The sequence below is a fragment of the Phascolarctos cinereus genome, unplaced genomic scaffold (genome assembly GCF_003287225.1).
Source record: "Phascolarctos cinereus isolate Bilbo 61053 unplaced genomic scaffold, phaCin_HiC Scaffold_4;HRSCAF=312, whole genome shotgun sequence".
Classification (NCBI taxonomy): Eukaryota; Metazoa; Chordata; class Mammalia; order Diprotodontia; family Phascolarctidae; genus Phascolarctos; species Phascolarctos cinereus.
The window spans coordinates 515,031,476-515,058,769 of NW_027555847.1; the positions used below are offsets into that span (position 1 = coordinate 515,031,476).

Here is a 27,294-nt window from a genome sequence, read left to right on the forward strand (position 1 = left end):
TGGTGAGGTTCTTAAGATCCTCCTCTACGTAGATGAAGTTGTGCTGATTTCATCAAGCCCTAGAATATTTGGGGGCCTTCTGGATGAAATCCATAACCAGTCAAAGGGGTTTGGTCTAACATCCACTCAGAAACACCAGCTGAGTGACCTCACACGTTGACAAGGTAACAAAAGATGAAAAAAAGCAGATTTTACTTGGCTCATCATTCATATCATATCCTTTAAGCGTAGGTTTTCCCCAAGGCTCTGTCATAGGCTTCCTTATCTTTTTTCTCTATGCTCTTGTTGGGTAACTTTGTGAACTCCCATGGATTTAATTATTATCTCTATGCAGATAATTCCCAGCTGTCGGTATCTCCAGTGTTAGTCTTTCCCCTGAGCAGCAGTCCTTCATCACTGTCTGTTGGACATTTTAAACTGAACTTAACAAAGACATTTCAAGCTCAACACAGCCAAAACAGACCTCAGTATCTTTTTTCCCCAAACCTACCCCCTCTACCAAACTTAGTCTATTTCTGTTGTCTCTCCTAATAAAATATAAACTCCTTGAAATCAGGATTGTTTAATTTTTTTGTTTGTTTTTATACCCCTAGTGCCTGGCATAAAGTAAGTGCTTAATAAATGTTTATTGATTGATGTGCTTTATTCCAACAGCCTTTAAGAGTAGATAATACAAATAGAATTCCATTTTCTTAGTGAGTAAACTGAAGCAGAGAGAAATGAAGGAATTTGCCCCAGTATCACACTGCCAGTGCTGTCACTGAGATGCCAACCCAGATGCCTTGGGGGGCTTATTTGTCAGGCTCTGACTGTAGGTCCAGTATTTGTTCTGATATATCATGTGGCCTAACTGGGTCATTGTTTTATCATCTGTAAAATGAGTTTGGAATATATAATCTCTGAGGTTTCTTTTAGCTTTAGACTTTTCAAAGACAGCACACATAGTGCAGAAAGAACTTCCTCAGAGTCAAGAAAACCTGGATCCAAATCCTACCTCTAACACATATTGTCTTTGTGACCCTGGGGTCACATGCTCTCCATGGTCTCCATGCTCTCAGTCACATTTACAACACAGTAAGTTGCAGAATTGTTGATCCTCATTGGTAGAGGGTGTTTGTTCAAGAGTACCCTACATCAATGAAATTACGAATTTGGTTAAAAATACCATGATACCCTATTGGTGGAGTCGTGAACTAATTCAGCCATTCTGGAAAGCAATTTGGAACTATGCCCAAAGGGCTATAAAACTGTGCATATCTATTATGTCATTTTTGAGGCATCCAGTTCCCTAGTTTTTTAACCCTGAAATACATTCTTCCTTTCAGTCTAGAAACTCTGTAAAGATAAGGGATTGTCTTACCTGAACTTTGCACAGATTAAAGGCTTAACAAGTATTTATTGAATTGGGGGAAAAAAAGATTTTTCAGGTGGACTTTCTATGACAAGCTTCTTAAGTTCATAGTTACGAGAAATGAATTCTTTTAATAATGGGTAAAATTACCCTAGTTACAGTTAACCAATTTGAATGAGGAAGCATAGTACATTTGAAAGAGTGCTGATTTTGGAGTCCAAAAATCAAATTCCAGCTCTGCTGCTTACCACATGACCTTGAGAATCTTCATTTCTCTGGGTTTTACCTTCTTAATCCATAAAATGAAGAGGTTGGACTAGATGACCTATAAGTTTCCTTCATGCTCTAGGTCTATAATCCTGTGACTACACGAATCCAATTGAGTGTCAGTAGAATGTAGAAGAAAGATCTGTTCTAAGCATTCCTGTTTTGTGGAGTGTTATGGAACAATAAGCAATACAAAAAGTGGGAATATCAGAACCACAAGAATCAAAATTAGAAGGAACTTATTTCCCTGAAATCCCAACTCAAATCCCTCCTGGAATATTTTCTTGGACAAACCCCCCCCCCCACAGCTGCTAGTGCTTTCCCTCTGAAATTACTTCCCATTTCACCATTGATGTTTGTTTGAATGTATACATATACGTACACATATATACATATTTTATGTTTCTAGCTCTTTATGTGTTGTCTCCTTCCTTAGTGTTTGAACTCTTTGAGGGTAGGGACTATTTTTGCCTTTCTTTGTATCCTCAATACTTAGCACGATGTCTGACACAGAGTAAGCACTAAATAAGCACTTATTTATTTGTTTTATCATTTATTTCTCAACTCTTTTCTGTGCAAGAATTACCTCAATAACATCCTTGACAAGTGGTCGTCAATTCAGCCTTTGGCTTAAAGATGCCCTCTGAATGGGAACTCACTGACTCTTGAAGCAATTTTTTTTTGGATAGGAAGTTTCTCGTAATGTCAAGCTTAAATTTTCACCCCCAGAGTCAGGCCAAATAAGGGTAATCCTTCTTTTACATGACAGCCCTTCAAGTAATTAGGGACAGCCACTGATATACCCTCTATTTTATCTGGGCTAAATATCACCAATTTCTTCAACCAGTCTAGATGTGGCATGGACTTTTAACTATCCTGTTCACCCTCCTTTGAACTCTCTTCATTTTATCAATCTCTTTACTAAACTGTGGCTTCCAGAAAAGGACAAAATTCTCTTTATGTGTTTTGACCAGGACAGACTTCTGCTATGAGGACACCATCTTCTTAGTTTTGAATACTTTGTCTGTCTAAATGCAGCATAAGATCATATTAGCTTTTATTTGTATTTGCTGAATCATAGTATTGATTCTTTCCTTGGTTCCTCAAAATGGGTTGGTTTTTTTAAGACATTGCCTGCTATGTCTATGTTACAGGTAAAAGATGATAATAAAGAATTGAATAAACAGAAGTGTTATTTCCTACATGGAAACAATATTTTCTAGGCTATTTAATATTTCTTAGAATAATTAGGAGTTAATTCTAATTTTAACTAAATTCTTTAAAAATGTACTAATTTTTACTAACCATTACTTTAAGAAAAATCATTTCATTATACTAAAACATTTCACAAACTACTCACATTTTCTTCCTTTTGGCAGACCTGAACTAATGCTTATTTGAGCCAGTTATCTTTGTTTTGTTGACATCTGCTAGCACAGTAGATAGATGGCCTAGAATCAGGAAACCCGAGTTCAAGTTTAGCTTCAGATAATTATTAGCTGTGTGACCCTGGGCAAGTCACTTAAGATCTGTCTGTCTAGTTTTATTAAACTGTAAAATGGGAATAATAATAGCACCTACCTCACAGAATTGTTGTGAGAGTCAAATGAGATAATATTTGTAAAATACTTAGCACAGACAGTTAGTGTAGACATTTCATTTGTAATTTTATGAAAGTTCTGCCCTGCACTAGTATGTTGTGAGGTCAGCTATAAAAGCTGCCATGTTTTTATAAGGTAAAAGTCTGATGACAAAATTTTTGTAGTAAAATCATCAAAGCTTTAAAAAAAATTTAACTCAACATCCTTTCATAATTTAGGAAACTAAAGGAATACATCTTCACAAAATCATATAATTCCAGTTGGAAGGGACCTATTCCTTACCCAGGGCACATATTCAGTATATGTCAAAGTTGGGAGTTGAACCCTTTTTTCTTGCCCTTAGGCCATCTCTATTCCCATTATACCATACTTCATATTAACTGAAAGTACCACAGAGAAAGATTTTATTTTTAATTTTTTTTTTGATGAGGTAATGGGGTTAAGTGACTTGCCCAGGCTCACACAGCTAGTGAGTGTTATATGTTTGAGGCTGGATTTGAACTCAGGTCCTTGCCCCCACAGAGAAAGATTTTAAACCAGATTTTCTTTTCTTATACAGTTACTAAATTGATAGATCAAAAGAATATCATTAGGAGATATTAATATAGATGTAGATGTGTAGTACACTTGGATTTCAGCAAGGGATTTGACAGTCTCATAATATATTCAGACAAGATAGAAAATGTAGGCTGAAGGATAGCATACAGTTAAGATGATTTGGAACTGGTTGAATGATCAGGTCCAAGTAATGATTAATGAATCTGTCAACATAGAGCCATTTTGTTTTATGTTTGTTTCATGAGTTGCCATGACCCATAAAGAATTCTTCCTAAAGCAACCAGTCTGCTGATGAAGACCCTCTCTGTACTTCAACACTCTTCTTAGTAAGTACTTGATCCTTAGAAACAGTTTGTTGCCCAGACCAAAGAATAATTATGCAAGAGAAGCACTATAAAGGACATCAGCAGAGAAATGTATAACCAAAAAAGGAAGTGGGCTGATCATGTGTCAGTACTAAGAACGAACAGTAGACTGTCCATGTATCCCACTGCTATCCATACCAATGAATAGGTCCAGATCCAGACATCTAAATCTAGAGATTTGTCCCTAAAATGTTAATTAAATCACTGTAGTGGGTTTATGAGAGAACATGATAAAGGGTCACATAGGATGAGAAGACATAGATGGGTTACAGTCTGTGCTTCTGGAGGGAATGAATATCCACATTGATGGGATTACTTTCATTTAAGTACTAAAGTAAACCGGAAGTGATATTAATAGTGAAGATGTACACCAGGGAATAATATGTCTTTGGTTCTTTTCTCCTCAACATTTTTTATCTATGACCTGAATGATGAGGCATAAATAGCATGAGTATCTCTTTTGTGCATTATGCAAACCTGGGAGTGATATAGGCAACAGAATGAAGATCCAGAAAGATCTTACCAGTTTAGAGTGACTCAAATCTAATACAATAAAATTTAATTTTTAAAAATGATACCAGTAAAAATTTTAAAAGTCAAAGAAAGGTCATAGTAAACTCACTTAAAAAAAAGAAAAACATCTTGGTTTATTAGACTTGGAAGCACAGCAGAATGCTATAGATATTCCTAAATAACAACATAGACATTTAAACAAAACTTCAATCCTTGGGGATAAAGTAGGAAAGTGTGGACTAGAAAAGAAGACATATTTAGGGCAGGGGTTTAAATTTTTTTGGGCTATGGAACCATTTTACAATCTGTTGAAGGCTGTGAACCCCATCTCAGAAAAAAAAATACGTTAAGTGTACAAAGAAAACTAATTACATAGAAGTAAAGATGTAATTTTTGTTTCCCATCCAAGTTCATGGATTCCTTGAAATATTTCCATGGCTGCCAGTGGACCTCAGCTTAAGAATGCCCAAGTTAGGGGGGGATTTGAAATTATTTAACTAGACCCAAAGGTGGTGATTAATGTGTTAATGTTAATTTGAATAGAGAGTCTGTAATGGAGTCCCTCATAGATTTTTCCTTGATCCTGTTCTTATCAACATTTTAATGAATGATTTGTGTAAAAGCATAGGTGATATGCTTTTCATATTTGAAGATGATAGAGATCTGGGAGGGACAACTAACACATTGAATAAAAGAATCAGTATCCAGAACCATCTCAACAAGTTAGAAAGATGGTGGGTTCCACTAAGATGAAATTTATTAGAGATTACTTACTGTTACTAGAAAGGGTCTGTTAGCCTCCTTTACCATCCTTATAACTGCAAATCAGAATATCCCTCCTTGGCTGCTACTCTACTCTATGTATTGTCACCCCTATTAGAGTATAAACTCCTTACAGGGATCTGTTTCTGATTTTGTTTTTGTGTCTCTGCTGCATGCATTGTGCTTGGCACATAGTGCTTAGTATATGCTTTTTCATTTAAAAGCGTGAAGTTGCCTGGTTTTCTGATTCAGAAAAATTAACTGAACAAATAGGATTGGGGGAGGTATAATTTGAATAATTTTTTTGTGTGTGAAAAAAATGTGGTAGTTTAAATAGATTTCAAGCTCAATATTAGTCAGTTTCCTCCTTCCCCTGCCCTTTCTTTCCCCCTTCCCTAATTAGTTTCCAGTTCTTTCCCACCATAAAAAGGGCTACTGTAAATATTTATTAATGTAGCAGTCCTTTTCCTCTTTCTTTGATCTTTTTGAGGGCATATAGCTATTAACATTATTGCTACTATGCCAAAGAATTTAATAATTTTAGGGGAATAGGTCCAAATGTTTTCCAGACTGACTAGACCAGTTCACAACTCCACCAATAGTGCATACCTGTTTTACCACAGCTCTCTAGCATTTGTCATTTTCCTTTTTTGTTAGCTTTGCCAGGCTTATGAGTTTGAGGTAGTATTTCAGATTTCCTTTAATTTGCATTTCTGTAATTCCTAATATTTTAGAACTTTTTTTATATGGTTATTGATAGCTTGGATTTCTTCTTCAGGAAAATACTTCTTCATATCCTTTGACCATTTAGCAATTAGGAAATGGCTCTTATTCTTAAAATTTTGACTCAGTTCCCTCTGTGTCTTAGAAATGAGACTTATTAGAGAAACTTAAAAATTCGCCTCCCCTGTTTCCCAATTCTCTTCTAATTTTAGCTACATTGGTTTTTTTTGCAAAAACATTTTTTAATTTTATGTAATCAAAATTTAATTTTATGGAATTTAAAATCATCTATTTTACCTTCTGCAAATTCTGTGTCTCTTGTTTGGTCATGAACTCTTTCCTATCCATAGATCTGACAGATAATGTCTTTCTTTCTTGCTCTACTAATTTGTTTATGATATCATCTAAGTAATGTTACCCATTTGGAACTTGTCTTGGCATACGGTATCATGTGTTGGTCTCTTCCTAGTTTTTGCCATGCTACTTTCCAGTTTTCCAAATAGTTTTTGTGGAATAGTGAATTCTTATCCCAGTGGCTGGGATATTTGTATTTATCAAACCTTAGGCTATTGTGTTCATTTGCTTCTGTGTACTGTGTACCTAATCTGTTCTGCTGATCAGCCTCTCTCTGTTCCTTTCCAGTACCAAATTGTTTTGACTATTAGGATTTAGTAGTATAATCTGAGACCTGGTTCTGCTAGCCCCCTTTCTCTCTGCTTTTTAAAATTAATTCCCTTGATATTCTTGACATTTTGTTCTTCCAAATGAATTTTATTTTTTTTCCCTAGCTCTATGAAGTAAATGTTTGGTAGTATGATTGGTATGGCATTGAATAAGTAAATTAATGTAAGTAGTGTTGTCATTTTTATCATATTGGCTCAGCATGCCTATGAACAATTAATATTTCTCCGCTTATTTAGTTGTCTTTAAATGTGTAGTGAGTTTTTTGTAATTGTGTTCATATAGTTTTTGTTGTCTTGGCAGTTACGCTCTGTGTCCACCATTTTATACTGTCTATAATTATTTTACATGGAATTTCTCTCTCTCTCTCTCTCTCTTCCTGCTGGATTTTGTTGGTAATAATATAGAAACGCTGATGATTTGTGTGGATTTATGTTCTGCAATTTTGCTTTTTGATCATTTTTTTCAGTTCTTTAGTTGATGCTAAAGAGTTCTCTAAATAAACCATTATATCTGCAAAAAGTGGTCATTTTGTTTCCTCTTTGCCTATACTTAGTCCTTCAATTTCTTTTTCTTCTCTTATTTGCTGCAGCTAGCATTTCTAGCACTATGTTGAATAGTAATGGTTGATAATGGACATTTTTGCTTTACGCCTGACCTTGTTGAAAAGGTCTCTAGCTTATCTCCATTGCATATAATACTGGCTCTTGGATTTAGATAGTTGTTTATTCCTATGCTTTGTTTTGTTTTGTTTTTTAAACAGGAATGGGTGTTGTATCTAGTCAAAAGCTTTTTCAACATTGATTGCTATAATCATATGATTTTTGTTGATTTTATTGTTAATACTGGCCATTATGTTTTTATAGTTTTTGTAATACCAGCCCTGACTTCCTGGCATAAATCCAGCCAGGTGTTTAATCTTTGTGGTATGATGCTGATATTTTATTCGCTTGCCAATGATTTATTTAAACTGTTTTGCATCAATATTCTTTAGGGATATTGGTCTATAGTTTGTTTTTGTTTTTTCCCCCCTCTGTTTTGACTCTCCCTAGTTTAGGTATTAAAATCATATTTCCATCATAAAAGAAATTTGTCAGGGCTTCTTATTTTTTCCAACAGTTTATCTACTATTAGAATTAATTATTCTTTAAATATTCCATAGATTTTGCTTGTGAATCCATCTAGTCTTAGGATTTTTTATTTTGGGAACTCACTTAAGGCTTTTTCAATTTCTTTTTCCTAAGATAGGGTTATTTAAGTAGGTGTGTACTGTTAAGCTGGGTAACTTATAATTTTATAAATATTCATCCCTTTAATTTAGATTGTCAGTTTAATTGGCATATAGTTTGGCAAAATCAAGTTCTTTTGTTTCTTCTTTATTGACTGTGAATTCTTTTTCATTCCATATTGGCAAGTTGGTTTTCTTCTTTATTTTTCTCTTTTAAATCAATTTAGCTAATGGCTTATCTATTCCCTTTGCTCCTCCCTTCCCCCAACAGCTCCTGGTTTTACTTATTCAATTTTTTTTTTTTGGCTTTCAGTTTTGTTAAACTCCTTTAATTTTCAGGATTTCTGTTTTGGTGTGTAATTGAGATTTTAATTTACTGATTTTTCTAGATTCTAAGTAGCATGCCCCTTGTGGTTGCTCTTTATAAAGGTTTTAGTTACTCTTTTAGTTTTAGTTGCTCTTTTGTTTGCTTTTTCTCCCTTCTATTGATAAAATTGCTTAGAGATGCATATTTTTCCTTAAGTACTGCTTTGGCCACATCCTCACAATTTTGATACTTTGTCTCTTTTTATTATCCCTGTCTTTAATGAAATTATTTTTCTTATTATTTGTTCTTTGATGCACCCATTCTTAATTATTTAGTCTCCATTTAACTTTTAATCTTTGCATTGTAGTTAGAAAAAAGATTAATTAATATTTCTGCTTCTACATTTGCTTGTGAAATTTTATGCCCTAAATACATGGTTAGTTTTTGTGAAGGTACCATGCACAGCTGAGAAACAAATATGCTCCTTTCTATTTCTATTTAATATTCTCCAGAGATCTATCATAGCTAACTTTTCTAAATTCTGTTCAAGCCCTTCATTTCTCTTTTGGTTAGAGTTATCTGGGTCAGAGAGGGGATAAATTGAGGTTCCTCATGATTACAGTTTTTCTGTCTATGTCTCCCTATAGCTCACATAACTTTTTCCTGTAAGAATTTAGGCAGACACTCATCATGTCATAATAACAAATATTTTTATTTTTAAAAAATTTCAGTGTAAAATCCTTTAATATCTTTTCCTGTCTTATTGTAATGGCGACTGTTTTTAAAACCATGTTAAATAAAAGGGCTAAGGGTTTCCATTCTTACCTTTGTTACCTCTTCTTAATAGGAATGCTTCTAATTCTTCTCCATTTCATATTGTGTTGGCTCTTAATGCAGTTTTAGTTATGTTGAGGAAAAGTCTTTCCTCACTTATTCCTTTCAGAGTTTTATTACTGTAGGATTTTATAAAAGACTTTTAAAGGGTCTATTGATTTGCTTGTCTACATATTTTATAATATCGATAGTTCGATCTTGATATTCGTATAATAGTTATTTAGGGACAGCTGGGTGGCACAGTGTATAGAGTGCTAGTCCTGGAGTCAGAAAGAGGGGTTCAAATCCAGCCTCAAACACACACTAGCTGTGTAACCCTGGGCAAGTCATTTAACTTCTGTCTGCCTCAGTTTCCTCAACTATAAAATGAGGATAATACTAGCACCCCTCCCAAATGAGATAGTAATTGTAAAGTGCTTGGCACAGTGCCTGGAACTTAGTAAGCTGTATATAGATTTTAGCTATTATTTTGATTTTTATTATGTGATTGCAGAAAACTGGAAGCAACCTTAAAGTTCAGCAATAAGCTCAAGATTAAATCATGGTACATTGATATAATTGAATTCTTTATTACAATTAATACAGGAAGGTATAAGGAAAACAAATCTGGAAAACCTCTATGAAATAAGTGAAAAATGAAAAAATAGAACTAGAAAAAATGGTATATACATCAACCACAGTTAGATGAGAAAAAAGTAAATGAGAATAAAAAAGATGAAAGAGGGGCAGAGCCAAGATGGCAGAGTAAGAGCAGTGACTTGCTGGAGCTGTCCCCCAGACCCCTCCAAACACTTGTAAAAAATGACTCTAAACAAATTTTAGAGCAGCAGAACCCACAAAAAGACAGAGTGAAGCAAATTTCCAGCCCAAGACAAGCTGGATGGTCAGTGGGAAAGGTCTGTTGCACCAGGCTTGGAGAGAACCACAGTTCAGTGTGGGCTGCTCTGGCAAAGACCAGGGCCCAGAAACCTGGAGTAGGCCCCAGGAGACTGAATCAAGGGGAGCTACGGTTTCCAGACTTCTCAACCCACAAATGCCAAAGACAACTTAGAAGGTCAGTAGGAAAGATCTGTTGAACCTGGGTGAGAGCAGAGCATGGTCCACCCCTGGTCCTAGTGTAGCCCCAGGGTGGTGGCCACAGCAGCAGCGGCTGCTTCTGGAGCTCTTGGCTCACAGATGGTGGGGGAATAGAACAGCTGATCAGAGGGGGATTGCAGGGGTCTCTTTGCTGGTGCTGAGACAGGATTCTCTTGTTTTGCCCATGCTTGGATCTGAGTCCCGGTCCTGGGTGGCAGTGCTGGGGCAAGGAGGAGCACTGGCATAGTAGAGCTTGTGGCAGCAATGCAGAGGGAACCCTCCTCTCATTTCCAGGGCAGAAAAGAGTGCTTATGATCACTCATAGATCAGAACACAGGCCAGGAGAGTAGTAAACACCTCTCCTTAGAACATACCACCTTGGAAGAACTGAAAACTTACAGGTCCCTAGAAATCTCCAAAAACAGCTGCACAAAACCCTTTAAGCTTGGGACAGTACACCCTTCACACTGGAAGTAGAGACTACCTTAACAAAGAGTTAAAAACGTCAAGGGATTGTCTGGGAAGATGAGCAAGCAGAGAGAAAAAAGTCAGACTGTAGAATCTTACTTTGAAAACATACAACCAGAAGAAGACAACAAAGTCAAAGCTCCTACATCCATAGCCCCCCAAGAAATATATGAATTGGTCTCAAGCCATAGAAGAGCTCAAAAAGGATTTTGAAAATCAGGTAAGAGAAGTAGGGGAAAAATTGGGAAGAGAAATAAGAGTGATAAAAAAAATCATGAAAAATGAGCCAACAGGTTGCTAAAGGAAACCCCAAAAAAATGCTGAAGGGGGCAGTTAGATGGCACAGTGGGTAGAGCACTGGCCCTGAAGTCAGGAGGACCTGAGTTCAAATCCGGCCTCAGACCAAACACTTGACATTTACTAGCTGTGTGACCCTGGGCAAGTCACTTAACCCCAATTGCCTAAAAAAAAAATGCTGAAGAAAGCAACACCTTAAAAAATAGACTACAGGGGCAGCTAGGTGGTGCAGTGGATAGAGCACCAGCCCTGGAGTCAGGAGGACCTGAGTTCAAATTCAGTCTCAGACACACAAACACTTACTAGTGTGTGACCCTGGGCAAATCACTTAACCCCATTGCCTACCCCCCTCCCAAAATAGACTACAGTGAATTGCAAAAGAGATCCAAAAAGCCAATGAGAAGAATGCCTTAAAAAGCAGAACTGGCCAAATGGAAAAGGAGGTCCAAAAGCTCACCAAGGGAAATAATTCCTTAAAAATTAAAGTGGAGCAAATGGAAGCTAATGACTCTGTGAGAAATCAAGAAATTATAAAACAAAATCAAAAGAATGAAAAAATAGAAGACAATGTGAAATATCTCACTGGAAAAACAACTGACCTGGAAAATAGATCCGGGAGAGATAACTTAAAAATCGTTGGACTACCTGAAAGCCGTGATAAAAAAAAAAAAGAGCCTAGACATCATCTTTCAAGAAATTATCTAGGAAAACTGCCCAGATATTCTAGAACCAGAGGGTAAAATAGAAATTGAAAGAATCCACCGGTCACCTCCTGAGAGAGATCCCAAAAGGAAAACTCCCAGGAATATTATAGCAAATTCCAGAGTTTCCAGGCCAAGGAGAAAATATTACAAGTAGCCAGAAAGAAACAATAAAAGTATTGTAGAAACACAATCAGGATAACACAAGGTTTAGCAGCTTCAACATTAAAGGATCTGAGGGCTTAGAATATGATATTCCAGAGGTCAAAGGAGCTAGGATTAAAAATCAAGAATCACCTACCTGGCAAAACTGAGTCTAATAAATTCGGGAGAAAAATTGACATTCAATGACTTAGAGGAATTTAATGTATTCTTGAGAAGCCAGAGCTAAATAGGAAAACTGACTTTCAAATATAAGACTCAAGAGAAGCATTGAAAAGATAAACAGGAAAGAGAAACATTCCTACATGGAAAGATGATAGGTGTAACTCATGAGACCTTTCTCATTATTGTGGTAGTTGCAGTGAATATATATATATACATATAATATATATATATATATATATATACATATATATATATACACATATATATGTATATATATATATACGTATATATATACATATATATATACACACACATATATACATATATATGATATATATATGATATATATATATATATATATATATATATATATATATATATATATATATATATATATATATATATATACAGAGGACACAGGGTAAGTTGAATATGAAAGGATGATATCTAAAAAAGAAAATTAAGAGGTGAGAGAGGAATGTACTGGGAGAAGGAAAAAGGGAGTGGTAGAATAGGGTAAATTATCTCACATAAAAGAGGCAAGAAAAAACTTACAGTGGAGGGAAGGAGGGGGGGAGATGAGAAGGAATGAATGAATGTTACTCTTATTGGATTTGGCTTGAGGGAATAACATACACACCCAGTTGGGTATGGAAATCTGTCTTACCCTACGTGAATGTAGGGGGGAAAGGGATAAGAGAGGGAGGGGTGATAACATGAAGGGAAATATAGTCAGTCTTTCACACATCATGACAATTATGGAAGTGTTATGCATGACTGCACATGTATAGCTGAATTACTTGACTTCTCAATGAAGGTGGGTGGGGAGGGAGGAGGGGAGAGAATTTGAAACTCAGTTTTAGAAATGAATGTTAGAAATTGTTTCTGCATGCAACTGGGAAATAAGATACACAGGCAAAGGGGTATTGAAATCTATCTTTCCCCATAGGAAAAGAGAAAGGGGGGGGTTATAGAAGGAAGAACAGATTGGGTGAAGGGGGAGTTAGAATGCAGGCTATTGTGGGGTGGGGGGAGGGATGGGAATAAAATTTGGAACTCAGAATCTTGTGAAAGTAAATGTTGAAAAGTAAAAATAAATAAATAAATTGGGGAAAAAAAGGAAGTGCTGATGAGGACTTGGAGAAAGTGATTTAAATAGCATTGATCCTTTTAAAATTAAAACTCGTTAACGACTATAAATAGTTACTAAGCAGGTTTACTTGTGATTTTCAGTTTCTAATAAAACATTTTAAAAAGAAAAATGTGTTGCTGTCATTATAATTTCTCTGTTTTTACTTCATCATTGTATTCATAGTATTTTACTTTTCCTTTTTAGATATTTCTATACTGATTTGACCAGTGCTAAACAAACTAAGGAATTAAGTCTGGTCACAACGAACTGATATTTACTACTGTGACTCTGCTTTTAGGTAATTGTTTTTATTTGTCATTTTTTGTGTGTTTGCTTGATTGTTGAGATAAGAATAAAAGTGTGAAGGTTTCCAAATAACCATGCAAAAATGTTTTTAGTTGTATTACTAGTGGAATTTTTGCATTAATGCCTCATTCTCATCTGGTGTTGCTAAAAACCAATAGTTAAAAATTAGGAGCATTAAAAAAAAATTAGGAGCATAGAGGTGACATATGAATAGCAGGAGAATTCTGTTTAGCTAGAATACTCACATCTCCATCTCCGATTGATCATTCTGAGAAAAGTAAGAATAAAAGTTCAAAGCCTGTTAATGTTCACTGCTGTATTACATTACACAGGCACATTTACAGCATTATATGCTATTTCTTAGCTCCCCTCCGGTGGATTTCATAAATCTTTTGCCTCTGGAGTTTGGGGCTTAGCTACACTTAGTTACATATTAGAATACAAATTAAGCTTACTTAATAACATGATAATTGAAGGGTAAGCCTAAAGTCTCTGCCTCTGTTTTTATCTAGTGAGGCTTCAAACTTCTTTCTAGTTACTCAAACTTTAGAGCCCAGAGTTGTCTATACTTAGAACAATCAATCTTATCAGCAAGCATTTATTAAGCATTTACTAAACACTCTTCTAAGCCCTAAGGATAGAAAGGAAAACAAAAACAAAAAAGTTCCTGCCCTCATAGAACTTATAGAGTAACAACATATAAATAAATCTAAAAGTACTTACAAGATAAATTCTGAGTAAATGGCACTAGCAGCTGGGTGGAACTCCTGCAAAAGGTGGGCCTTGAACTGAGTCTTTGCCTCTATTTATTTGTTTATTCATTCATTCGTTCATTCATTTATTTATAGTTTTTTAACATTCACTTTTATAAGATTGTGAGTTCTGAATTTTCCCTCCTTTCTTTCTCCCCTCTTCAAGACAGCATACAATCTGATATGAGCTATAAATGTACAGTCATATTAAACATTTCCACATTAGTCATGTTGTGAAAGAAAAATCAGAACAAAAGGGAAAAACCATGAGAAAGAAAAACAAAAACTAAAAAAAGAGAGAGAAAATATTATGCTTCGATCTGCATTCAGACTCCATAGTTCTTTATCAGGATATGAATAGCATTTTCCATCATGAGTCTTTTGGAATTGTCTTAGATCATTGCATTGCTGAGAAGAGTTAAGTGTACGAAAGTCGGTCATTGCACAATGTTGCTGTTAACAGTGTACAATGTTTAACTGAGTCTTGAAGGATGCCAGGACCCCTAAGACTCGTAAAGTGAATAGAGAGCATTCCAAGAATGAAGGACACCAGCGCAAAATGCACTGAGAAAAGAGATAAAGATTGTATGATAGGAATAGCAAGTAGACATGGAAGGGAGTAATGTATAAAAACACTGGAAATATGATTAGGAAAGGGCCATATTGTAAAGAGCCTTAAATGCCAAATAGGCCATTCGATTTGAAATCTCTCTTTTCTCTTTCTCTTCATCTCAGAACCCCTTGACGTCATCTCCCACTCTCTCCTCCTTTCCCAGTCCCTGACAAGAAGATGGCCCTTCTTGCCAACACCAACTCCTGTATGTGTATCCTTGAGCTCATCTGCAGATTACAAATTCAGTCATCCCCTTTTTCTAATCTATTGGTTTTTTCCTATCTACTGGGCCTTCAGAAATACCCAACTTTCATACCAAACACTTGACACTTACTACCTGTGTGACCCTGGGCAAGTCACTTAACTCCAGTTGCCTAAAAAAAAATGCCCAACTGTCCTCAAACTTTAAAAAGTCTTCACTAGATTTTACTATTCCTTTAAGCCATCCTTCTATATCTCTTCTTCCTTTCTCATGCAAACTCCTTAAGAATTTATCTGTGCTCACTGCCTCCTCTTCTCCTTTCATGTACTCCTCCATACTTTCCAGTTTGGCTTGTGACCTCATCACTCAACTGGAACTGCTCTTTTAAAAATTATCAACAATCTTTTAATTGCCAAGTCTTTTTTTTTTTGAGTTCTCATTCTTCTTGACCAATCTACTACATTGAAACTACTCATCATCCTCTCCTCTTGAATAAGTTCTTTTCTCTGAGCTTTGCTCACTTTACTATTATCTTGTCCTCCTCCTACTTGTCTAACCACTCTTCAGTCTCTTTGGTTGGTTCTTCATTCAGGTCACACCCCATAACAGTGGGTGTTCCCTAGGCCTCCTCCTCTCTTTTCACTCTCTTGGTACTCTCATCAGCTCTAATTAATTTAATTGTCATCTTATGCCATGATTCCCAGAATGTTATTCCCTGACTTTTCATTTTCCCTGATCATTTATATCCAATCATTTGTCAAGTTATATTATTTATACCTTCATAGATCTCTTTCATCGGACCACTCTTGCAGCTACCTCATTAGTTGTGGCCACCATCACCTCTAGCCTAGAAAATTGCAATAGCCTCCCTATTGGTCTTCTTCCTTCAAGTAGCACCCCATTCGAATCTGTCCTTCACATTAATGCCAAAATGTTTTCCTTTAAGCCTAGATCCAACCATGTAATTCCCTTACTGAATAAACTCCTGTGTTCTTGTAGCATGGAATGTAAATTCATCTGTTTAACTTTAAAAGCCCTTTACAACCTCACCCAACCTGTCTTTCCAGCCTCATACATTATTTTCACTCCTGCACAATTCTGTTCAGCCAAACTGGCATTCTCTCTTTACTTCACATACTACACATTACCCGTTGCCGTGCTTTTGCACTGACTTTTTCCCATGCTTTTCTTCTTTACCCCATGGAATTCCTCTATTCCAGGCACAACTCAAACATCATCTTCTATATGAAACCTTTCCTATTTCCTCAACTAATAGGAACTCTATTCAAATTATCTTGAATTTAATAACCTTGTATTTGTATTGATTATTATTGTATTTATTCTACATATACTTACATATATGTATCTCCCTAATTGGATTATACACTCCTTGCAAGTGGATATTTCTTCATTTATTGTATTTGTTTCTGTAGCACTTAGCACAGTGGCTGGCACAGAGTAGGGACCTAATACATGCTTGTTGATTTATATTTGACCCTAGAAGTTATAGAAAGCTATTAGAGTTTCCTAGTAGGTGACATGACATTGTCAGACCTTTAAGAAAATTAGTTTGGCAATTCTGTGGAATGTTGAGGGAAGGGTGGAGAGACTTGAGGCAAACAATCTATTTAGAAGGTTTTTATAGTATTTCAACTGAGAAGAGATGAGGTACTGAATAAGGATGGTGGCTGTGTGAATGGAGTTAAAGTATCAAAAGTGAAAGATGTAGAGAGAGAAATCATGAGATTTAACATCTGAATGGATATGTGGGATAAGTGAGAGAAAGGAGTCAAGGATGACATAAAGTTGTAAAGCAGGATGACTAGAAGTGTGGCTGTGCCTTCGACAGTAATAGGGAAGTTTAAAAGTGGAGTGTGTGGTGAAAGATAATAAGTTGTTTTAGACTTGTTGAGTTTGAGATAAAGCAGAAGGAAAGATATCCTGTGATGTAGAACACCATTCACTAGTGGTGTTTTTGGTGGCTTACTTGCTTTACCCTGCCTCTGATTACCTGTTTGCCTTCTTTTTCTCTTGTGTGATGTTCTTACATCTTTATATTCCTTCCCTTCTTCTGAACCTTTTCTTTGTCCTCACTGTGACCTAGAGTCACATTACTCTTCCCTAACTGGTCACTCCCTGTACAGGCTTTACTTTCTCTCCTTTACAATTTTGATCCCATTATACTTTATCAGTTTAACTGTAACATTGGCCTTTTGAATCCTTTGCCTTCTTGCCATTCATCCATTGCCAAATCCCAATCCTAAGTGACAACCGCTATTTGTCTTTTCTACACTTACTTGAATTCTTCTGTACAACAATGGTGGAAATCACAGGACCACATAGACTAGATTGCTACAAATATATTGTCTCATTTTGACTGAACTCTATTGCTGCATGGTAGTTCTTTTATCCTTCCCTAATTACTTCTCTGTTCTCTCCAAAATATCTCTTCTAAGTATCCTCTATATCACTTGTCCTCTGAGCGCCACTTCACCAAGAGACTACATGTCAAGAGATTTCTTCCTTTTTGTACATTTCAAAACCCCTCAATATCATGTCTTATTCTTGCCTTCTTTGCCCCAATAGTCCTTATTCTTACCAGGACCAAACCATCTCATTGTGCTCTTGGTTCCATTTCCTTCTGTCTCTTAAAAGCTCTCTCTTTCAATCAACCTGAATCTTTTTCCTAATTTTCAGTCTCTTTCTATCGGCATTGTTTTTGCTGCATACAAACATATCTGGGTCTTTCCTTCAAAAACTGTCAAAATAATCTTCCTAAAGTACGAGAGTGTGAGTGTCTCTGTAGTGCTCAAGAATCTTTAGTGTTACTATTGCCTTTTAGGAGAAAATTCACACTCCTAAGCATGGCATCTAAGGTCATTTGCAATTGGGTTCTACTTTACCTTTTCATATTTATATCCCATTATTCTCCTTCACAGACTGAGGTCTACCCATACTGACGACCTACCTGGCTTCCTCAAACTCAGCATTTCATTCCCTTGTGCATGAAATGCATTCTCTTCTCACATCTGCCTCTGACAATGACCTAGCTTCCTTCAACTGTCAGATTATCCACCTCCTGTAGGAAGCCTTCTCTGATTTTCCTAGTTATTGTTCTCTCCCTCCTTAAATTGTATGTACTTGCCTGTTTCCTTGTTATAGCTTTCCATAATCTCCTTGAGGTCAAAACTGTTTTTCAACTTTCTTTTTATCCCTAGCACCTAGGACTATACCCTTGCACACAGCAGATAATAAATATTTGTTTGGGTTGGCTCAGTACTACCTGCTTATTTTTCTTTGTCTTTGTAGCTTCTGTGGACCCTGTTTTTCTTCCTAGACCTGTTATTCACTTGGTTGTTATTATATTTACCCTTGCATTTCTAGACCTACAGTATCTGAGATGCACATCCACTAATCTCACTAATTTAGTAAGACTGCTGTTTCATGCCTTTCCTGCCCTGATTTGTGCTTCCCATACAAACCCCCAAGATGAGACTCTGATGTTTACATATATGATATTTTAGATTGCAGAAAGAGTTATTCTTCAGAAAGTTCTAATGAATTTAGAATGTCAAGTCTAATATTTAATATCAAGTCTACAGATTTTTTTTGATCTATCATACTTTAAAAAACATTAACACTTTTGCCTTTAGAATGGAAATAAAAAAACCATATGATGAGGGGATGAATAGTTAGTCTCTAAGGCCTTTTCCAGCTATAATTTATTTTTATTATAGTGAATTATGTTAAATGCCTCGGATTGTGATATAGTGAATATGACTGTTTAAATCCCAAGTGTCAGAATACCAAAACAAGTGGAAGCATTGTTGAATGCAAGTAGGATGCTGGAGACTCATCAAGATACTTGTCAATTAAAGGTAGCATTTGCATTCTCAATTGTGATTATAACTATATATTGGGAATAGAAATGTTTCTTTGGGAATGTATCTCTGAAATTATTCAAGAAGTCTTAGAAAAATTATTATAGATAAAATATTTGCTTTCTTTTTCTTTTTAAAGGCAGTTGGGGTTAAGTGAGCCCAGAGTCACACAGGTAGTAAGTATCTGAGGTTGCTTTCTTTTTAAATTAAAAAAAAATTGATACTCCTTTAAAAAAAAATCACTGTCGTATATACCTCCAAGAGAATCTTCCTTTTTAAACAAAGAAGTGTAGTTGAGCAAAACAAATGAACACATTGGCCATATCTGACAACTGTACCTTCTTTCCTATGGATAGCTCACCACATCTCTTTAGAGAAGAGAAAGTGATACTTTAGAAACATTCTTCTAGAGCAGGAGTAGGCAAACTATAACTCAAGTGCCAAATCCTGCCAGCTGCCTCTTTTTGTACTCCATGAATTAAGAATAGCTTTTACATTTTAAAACATAATAAGCTTTATTTTAAAATATAAAAACAATTCTTAGCTCAGACCATACAAAAACAGGTGGGCCATATTTGGTCCAAAAGCAGCAGTTTGCTAGCTCCTGTTCTAGAGCCATGATTAGTTACTGTATTGATCATAGTTCTGATAGCTTTCAGAATTATTTTCCTGTACATTATTTTGGTCATTATGTAAGTTATCTTCTTGTTTTTTCTTGTTTTTGTCTGTATTAATTCATACAGTCCTCAGGTTTCCTAGAATTCTTAATTTTTACCATTTTCTAATAATAGTTATAATATTCCTATACTTCAGTACTTATATTCCTATACCATCATTTGTTCAGCTAATCTCAAATCAGTGGGCAGCCGCTTTGCTTCTAGTTCTTTGTTAATTCAAAAAGTGCTGCTATAAATAATTTTCTGGATATGTCCTCCCCTCTGTTGTTAACCTTCTTGCAATATGTGCCTACTATTGATGTCACTAGGTTGAAGGGTGTAACTAGTTCATTCACTTTTATAGAATAGTTCCAGAAATTAAAAAACAACATACTGTAAACTCTGAGACATACAGTGTTAAGTTTAACAATTTCACTGACAAACCACAAATTCTGCAAGTGATCAGAAGAAAACCTTTAAATATCTAGCAAAGGAAATTTGAAAAATACAGGAGTATTCTGAACCTGCCAGAAACCACAGGAAGGAATGGAATAATGTGTTCCAAAGAACATAGGAATTCAAAATGCCATCTAAGGTAATGTACCTTGTAAACCTGAGCCTAACTATTCTTGGAAAAGATGAATGTTCAATAAAAAAGGGTGTTCAAAGTATTCCCACAAAGAAAACCAGACTTGAACATATTATTCACTTTTCAAACACCCCAGGCAACTAATATACAGGAAAGACAAACAGATATAGTAACCAGTGAGGGAGAAATAGACTTGAAACAATATGGGCTAAGCCTAACCACATCCTATCTAGTAGAGATTTTTTGTGCGACTAAATGGCAGAATGGGACACCACATAAAGAGGGAGAGGAGAGAAAAAAGATGGAGGGGAATAATTAAGGAAAAGTAACTCCTATAGTCTTTCAAGAAGAAGCAGCTCTACCGAAGAATGGATGAGGAGCACAGGGAGAGATAGAAATGGGAAAATCTTGTTTCAGTGATGGGAAGGGGTCCCCCTGACAAATGCTTCCGTAGAATAAAGAGACTTTACGAAATGGACACGGGGTCTTTACTGTGGGTAGTCTGCAGGTATCTGATGCTTAGAAAGACCACATATCTTGACTCAGGAGAAGGAGAATCAGAGCTACTGGGGGCAACTGACACCTAGAAGAGTGGGAGGACATAGACTCAGAGAAGATATTTTCTGACAGTTGCAGGATGAGGACAGGGGAATGATCATGGGGAAGCCCAAGAGTAGTAATGAACTGTTAGCTAGGTGGCACGGTGGATATCTGGCATCTGGAATGCAGCCTCAGACACTAGCTGTATGATCCTGGGCAGGTCACTTATCCTCTGTTTGCTTCAGTTTCCTTATCTGTAAAATGGGGATAATGATAGCACCTACTTCTCAAGATTGTTTTGAAAATCAGATGAGATAATAATTGTACAGTGTCTGGCACATAGTAAGTATTATATAAATGTTATTATTATTAAACTGCATAATCAGTGACATAGGAAAATTCCTATGGGATAATAATTTTATTACCTTACAAAAAAAATTCTATTAAAAAAAAAAAGATGGAGAAGGAAATGGCAAACCACTCCAGTATATCTTTGCCAAGAAAACTCCACATGGAGTCAGGAAGAGTTGAACATGACTGAAAAACTGAACAACAACAATATAAAATAAAAGGAGGAGCTGGAATAAAATTTATTATGCATCAAGTGAATCCAAAGAAGAAAGAATTGCAATCAGGCTGTCAGTCAAAATAAAAACAAAAATTCAAAACATAAAAAGAAATAAACAAGGAAAGTAACATGCTGAAAGGAACAAAAGACAAACTGTATCAATATTAAATTAATATGCTTCAAACACCTTAGCATGTATATTCATAAAGGAAAAATTAACCAAATTAGAAGAAAACATAGGGAATAGTGTCAGGAAATTTCATTGTTCCTCTCTCAGTTTTGGATAAATCTAAGAGAAATAAAAACAAAAGGGAAAATATGAAATTGAAAAAATTGCAGGAGAAATTAGAGCTGAAAGACTTATCTTGTCTTCTAGTGAGGTTTCCTAAAGAATTTATTTCTCAATACCACATGGAACTTAGCGAATAAAAACATAACATAAACAAAAGGTGTAGCCCCTGATGAAGACTTAACAATGAAATTCTAAAAAATGAGTGGATCAAAGAACAAATCATAGAACGAATAAGTGAAGGAAAATTATAATGATGAAACAACATATGAAAATATCTAGTATGCAGGTATAAAGCAGTGTTCTAGGGAAAATTTTAATTCCTACCAACGTATAGTAACAGAATAGAAACAGAGAGGCTTAAAGAACTTAATAGGCATTTTTAAAAATTAACTATCTAGCCAATAAACCTAAAACAAAAAACAAAATAAAATGTATTAAAAATGATCAGAGGAGAGTACAGCCAAGATGGCACAGTAGCCAGAAGCAGTGTGGCAAGCTCTGTCCCCAACAGTCCTCCAAACAATCCAGAATACTCGCCTAATTATGATGCAGAAATCCAAGAAAAATTCACAGTGAGACATTTTTCCAGATCCAGAGCCCAGATCAGCAGAGGGAGACAGAGAGGGCTACAAACACTGAGAATGGGATCTGTCTGGGAGTACCACAACTGGAGCGTTCCAGCACCTAAGGAAATACTGCGCTTCAGGACAGGCTGAGGTCCCAAACCCATACTGGAGCACCTCAGTGGGGACGCATATCAGGTGACAGCTTTGTTACCTACTACCCAATTAACAGTTACAGCAGGATGGATGGAGGAGAACCTGTGCCCCAGAGTCCTAAGCCCTGGGCTGTGTTCTGAGAGAGGAGCAGATTCAGAAGTAAGCAGTAACAGTGTGGCTCAGTTTCTAGGAGCAGATGATCTCACTTTTACCTTCTAGCCCAGTCTGAAGCCTGCAGAGGAATAACCAGGGCAAGAATCCTAGACCAAAAGGGAGTCTTCCGTTTTCTCACTTTGAACCAGCAGAGCTTCCCAAATGACTGATAGTGGCTGAGTCTAGCAGGAGTTACTGTTGCTCGGACCCAAACCTGGATCAAGAACTGGCATAGTTCAGACCAAGGGGACAGAAATCATACTTTACCCTGGATTATACCACTTTGGAAGCACTGAAAGCTTTTTAAGTCCCCAGCTGAACTGTCCTTGACATCTTGGAATAATATAACATTCAAAACCACAAGACAGCAGAAACAAGACCAACGCAGACTTTCCTGTCAGAAGTGCATAGAGCCCAGCCTTGACATCAAGTCCAAAATCAGGAAGTTGGCTAGAAGAAGGAGCAAACAAAAACAGAATTCCACCATAAAAAACTATCTTTGTGACAGAGATGCTTAACACACAAACTCAGAAGTTGAGAATGACTCCAAAACATCTACAAGCAAAGCCTCAAAGAAAAAGACACCATGGACACAAATTCAACTAAAATTTCAGAAGAGATGAAACAATAATTTTTTATTCTTTTTTTTTCTTTTCCATTTTTAAGAAGTGGTATTGCTGGGTCAAAATGTATGCACAGTTTTATAGCTCTTGGCCAACATGATAAAATAGGAAAATGATACATGTTGGAGACGATGTGGGGAAAATTGGAAAACTAATGCATTGTTGGTGGAGTTGTGAACTGATCCAGTCATTTTGGAGAGCAATTTGTAACTATGCCCAAAGGGCTGTAAAAATGTGTATACCTTTTGACCCTGCAATAGCACTTCTAGGGCTGTATCCCAAAGAGATCATAAAAGTGGGAAAAGGACCCACAGGTACAAAAATATTTATAGCAGCTCTTTCTGTGGCAGCAAAGAATTGAAAATTGAGGGGGGATGCCCATCAATTGGGAAATGGATGAGCAAGTTGTGCTATATGAATGTAATGGAATTGTGGTATAAGAAATGATGAGCAGGCAGACTTCAGAAAAACCTGGAAAGACTTGTATGGACTGATGCTGAGTGAAATGAGCAGAACCTGGAAAACATTGTACACAGTAACAGCCACATTGTGTGATGACTAACTTTGATAGACTCAGCCCTTCTCAGCAGTGCAAGGATCTCCAAAAGTCTCATGATGGAAAATGCTGTCCACATCCAGAGAAAAAACTGTGGAGTTTGAATGCAGATGAAAGCATACTATTTGCTCTCTTTTTTTTCCTTCTGTTTTGTTTTGTTTCCTCTTTCTTGTGGTTCCTCCTATTGGTTCTAATTCTTCCTTAAAACGTGACTAATGTGAAAATATGTTTAATAGGAGTGTATATGTAGAGTATATCAGATTGCATGCTGTCTAAGGGAAGGGGGAGAAAAATTTAAAACTCAAAAGCATATGGAAGTGATTATTGAAAATGAAAAATAAATTAATAAAAAAGAAAAAGTGATTTAGAGCATTTTTTCATATGACTATAGATAGCTTTAATTTCTTCATCTGAGTAATAATTTTTTAAAAGAGAGAAAAATGTTTTGTATAAGTAAGAGTGCTACAGGAAAATCAGGAAAGAAATGAGAGTTATTAAAGAAAGAATTATAAAAGAATTAATAGTTTGGCACAAGAGGTACAGAAAACCTTGACCAGAAAATTTGAATGGAACAAATAGAAGCTAATGATTCCTTTAGATATCAAAAAATATTAAAACAAAGCCCAAAGACTGAAAAATAGAAGAAAATACAAGGTTTTTCATAAGCGAAAATAACTGACCTGGAAAACAGATCTAGGAGAAAAAGAAATTTAGGGTTGTTGGACTACATGAATGTTATGATCAAAAAATGAGCCTAGATACCCTCTAAAAAAAATCTATCCAGGTCTTTTAAAACCTGGGGCAAAGTAGAAATAGAAAGAATCCCCTTACTCATCTCCTGAAAGAAACTCCAAATTGAAACCTCCCAGGAACGTTGTAGTCGAAATCCAGAGCTTCCAGATCAGCAAATAAAATAAAATCCTGCACACAAACAGAAAGAAAGAATTCAAGTACTGAAGAGCCACAGTTAGGATCACACATGAATTACAACTACCACTATAAAGGAGGAGAAAGATTAGAATATAATATTCCAGAAGGCAAAAATATATATATTTTCAATCAAGAATAATTTACCCAGAAAAACTAAATATAATCTTGAAGGGGAAGATTAGACCTTTAATGAAATAGAGACTTCCAACCATTACCAATGAAAATACCAGAGCTGTATAAACAGAGTTCAAACATAGAGGTTAACAGAAACATAAAAGGTAAACATGAATGAACAATGATAAGGGATTAAACAAAAATAAACTGCCTACATCCTAAAATGGAAAGATGATTTTATGTGTCTTTACTGAACCCTATCATCACAGGTGTCATGAAGGGAATCTAATTAGATAGAAGGTTTAGGAATGGTTCTGTTATATCTTGATTTCAAGAGAAGAATGGAAAGAAAGGGGAAAAGGAATACATGCTGAAGGTGGGGAGGAAGAAAGGAACATTAAGGGAAATTATCTCACATAATCAGTTCAGAAAAGTAGACATCTATGCAGACAAGAGGGGAGATAAAGGAGGGATGAATACACAGGGTGCAGAAATACACTTCACTTAACAGATAAATAGGAAAGGGGAGAAAGGAGAATTAAAGGAAGGGTAGAACAAGGGAGGGATTAGTCCTAAACAATACAGACTCTCAAGAATGTACACAAATATTTATAGCTGTTTTTGAGGTGGCAAAGAATGAGAATTTGGGGGGGTACCCAGACATTCGGAAATGGCTGAACAAGTTATGGGATAGCTGACGGAATACCATTACGCTGTAAGAAATGATTAAGCTGATGATTTTAAAGAAACCTGGGAAGACAGGTAGTAACTGATACAGAGTAGAATGAACAGAGTGAGAACAAGTTGTGCAATGATAACAGTATAGTAAAGACAAGCAATTTTGAAAAAATTAGGAACTCTGATTAATGTAATCACCAACTACAATTTTAGAGTATTAATGATAAAACATACTACTTACTTCTTGACCAAGAGGTGATGGACTCAGAGTACAGAATGAGACTTTTTTTTGTTTATAGTTAATGTGGAGATTTGTTTTGCTTGGCTATACATGTTTGTAATGGGTTTTGTCTGTATTTCATAATGGTAGGGGGCAGGTGGTAGAAGGAAGAGAAGACATATTTTTACAGATTGAAAAAATAGGAATTTTTTTAATTGGCAGAGGAAACTATAAATTGGAAACAAAAACCTACAGAAATAAAATACGAAACTAAAATCTGGTTCTTTGAAAAGACTAATAAAATTAATAAACCATTGCCAGTCTGGTTAAAAATAGAATAAAAAATCAGATAAAATAGCAAATGAACAAAGTAAAATTACAACTTGACCAGAAGAAATAAAAAGAGCTATCAGAATCTATTATACACATTTATGTGCTAACAAAATTCAGAGCACCAAAAATAATGAGAAATAACTTCCAAAATATAAAATATTGCAACTAACAAAAAACAGATAAAGATCTTCAGTAATTTATTATCAGAAATATAGAGAACTAGATACCAAAGTTAAGTAACTCCTGGTCCTGTTGAATTCACAGTACAACTTATCAAAATTTAAAAAAAAATTAGTACCAAATTATTCTCAAAAGTTGAGCAAGAAAATTCAGGTTCCTTTTATGAGGCAAATATAGGCCTAATGCCTAAACCAAGGAAGGATAAAACAGAAAAGGAAAACTGTATATCAGTGTCATTAATGAATATCAATTCATAAATTTTAAAGGAAAGAGACCACAGTGAGTCAGATTCATTATGACCAAGTTGAATTTATACTAGAGATGCAAGGATGGTTTAACATTAGGAGAAAAAAGTCAACATAATTAATAAAATTAAAATAAAAACATCTGAAACCACATGATTATCTCAAGAGAAATAGGAAAATCCTTTGACATAGTAGAATACTCATTTTTGCTTAAAAAACAAAACCCTATAAAGAATAGATGTAAAGGGATTTTTTTAGTATCATAAAATGTTATCTATCTAAAACCAAAAGCAAGAATCATATGCAGAGGGGATGTACTAGATGCTTTCCTAATAAATGCAGGAGTAAACAATTATTTAATACAGTTTGAAAATTCTAGCCATAGCAGTAAGACAAGTGAAAAAAATTAAAGGTGGAAAGAGAGGTAAAGAGGAGTTAAAAGTATTCCTGTTTGTCTATGTAACACGATGGTTTACTTAGAAAATCCTTAGAATTCTAGGGATTTAGCAAAGTTGCAGCCTTCAAAATATACCCTCAAAATTCAATAGCATTTTAATATAATAATAACAAAGAACAAATCCAAGAGGCAATACTTGAAAGGGAAATCCTAGTCCATGTAACTATAAGATACATAAAGCAGCTGAGGATCAGTGTACCAAATAATGCAAACTACTGGTCAAAGAGTATGAATAGGCAGTTTTCAAAAGAAGAAATCAAAGTTATCTATAGTCATAAAAAATGTTCTAAATCACAATTGATTAGAGAAATGCAAATTAAAACAATTCTGAGGTACCAACCATACCCATAAGATTGGCTAACATGACAGAAAAAGAAAAATGACAAATCCTGGAGGGACTATAGGAGCAGGAGAAATAAGAGAATGTAGGTTTTGGAGGAATTGGTACCTGAGCTCTGCCTTGAAAGCAAAGTGTTCATATCATGCAAGAGGGGA

At 35.6% G+C, this 27,294-nt stretch overlaps 1 protein-coding gene across 1 annotated transcript in view; it reads left to right on the forward strand.

Annotated features, from left to right (window-relative positions):
- Positions 1-27,294, forward strand: part of ANKRD12 (ankyrin repeat domain 12) — a 196,272-nt gene that overhangs the window by 16,408 nt on the left and 152,570 nt on the right. The window contains 1 exon segment of the mRNA XM_020985535.2: positions 13,397-13,490. The gene's annotated coding sequence lies outside the window, so the exon portion shown is untranslated.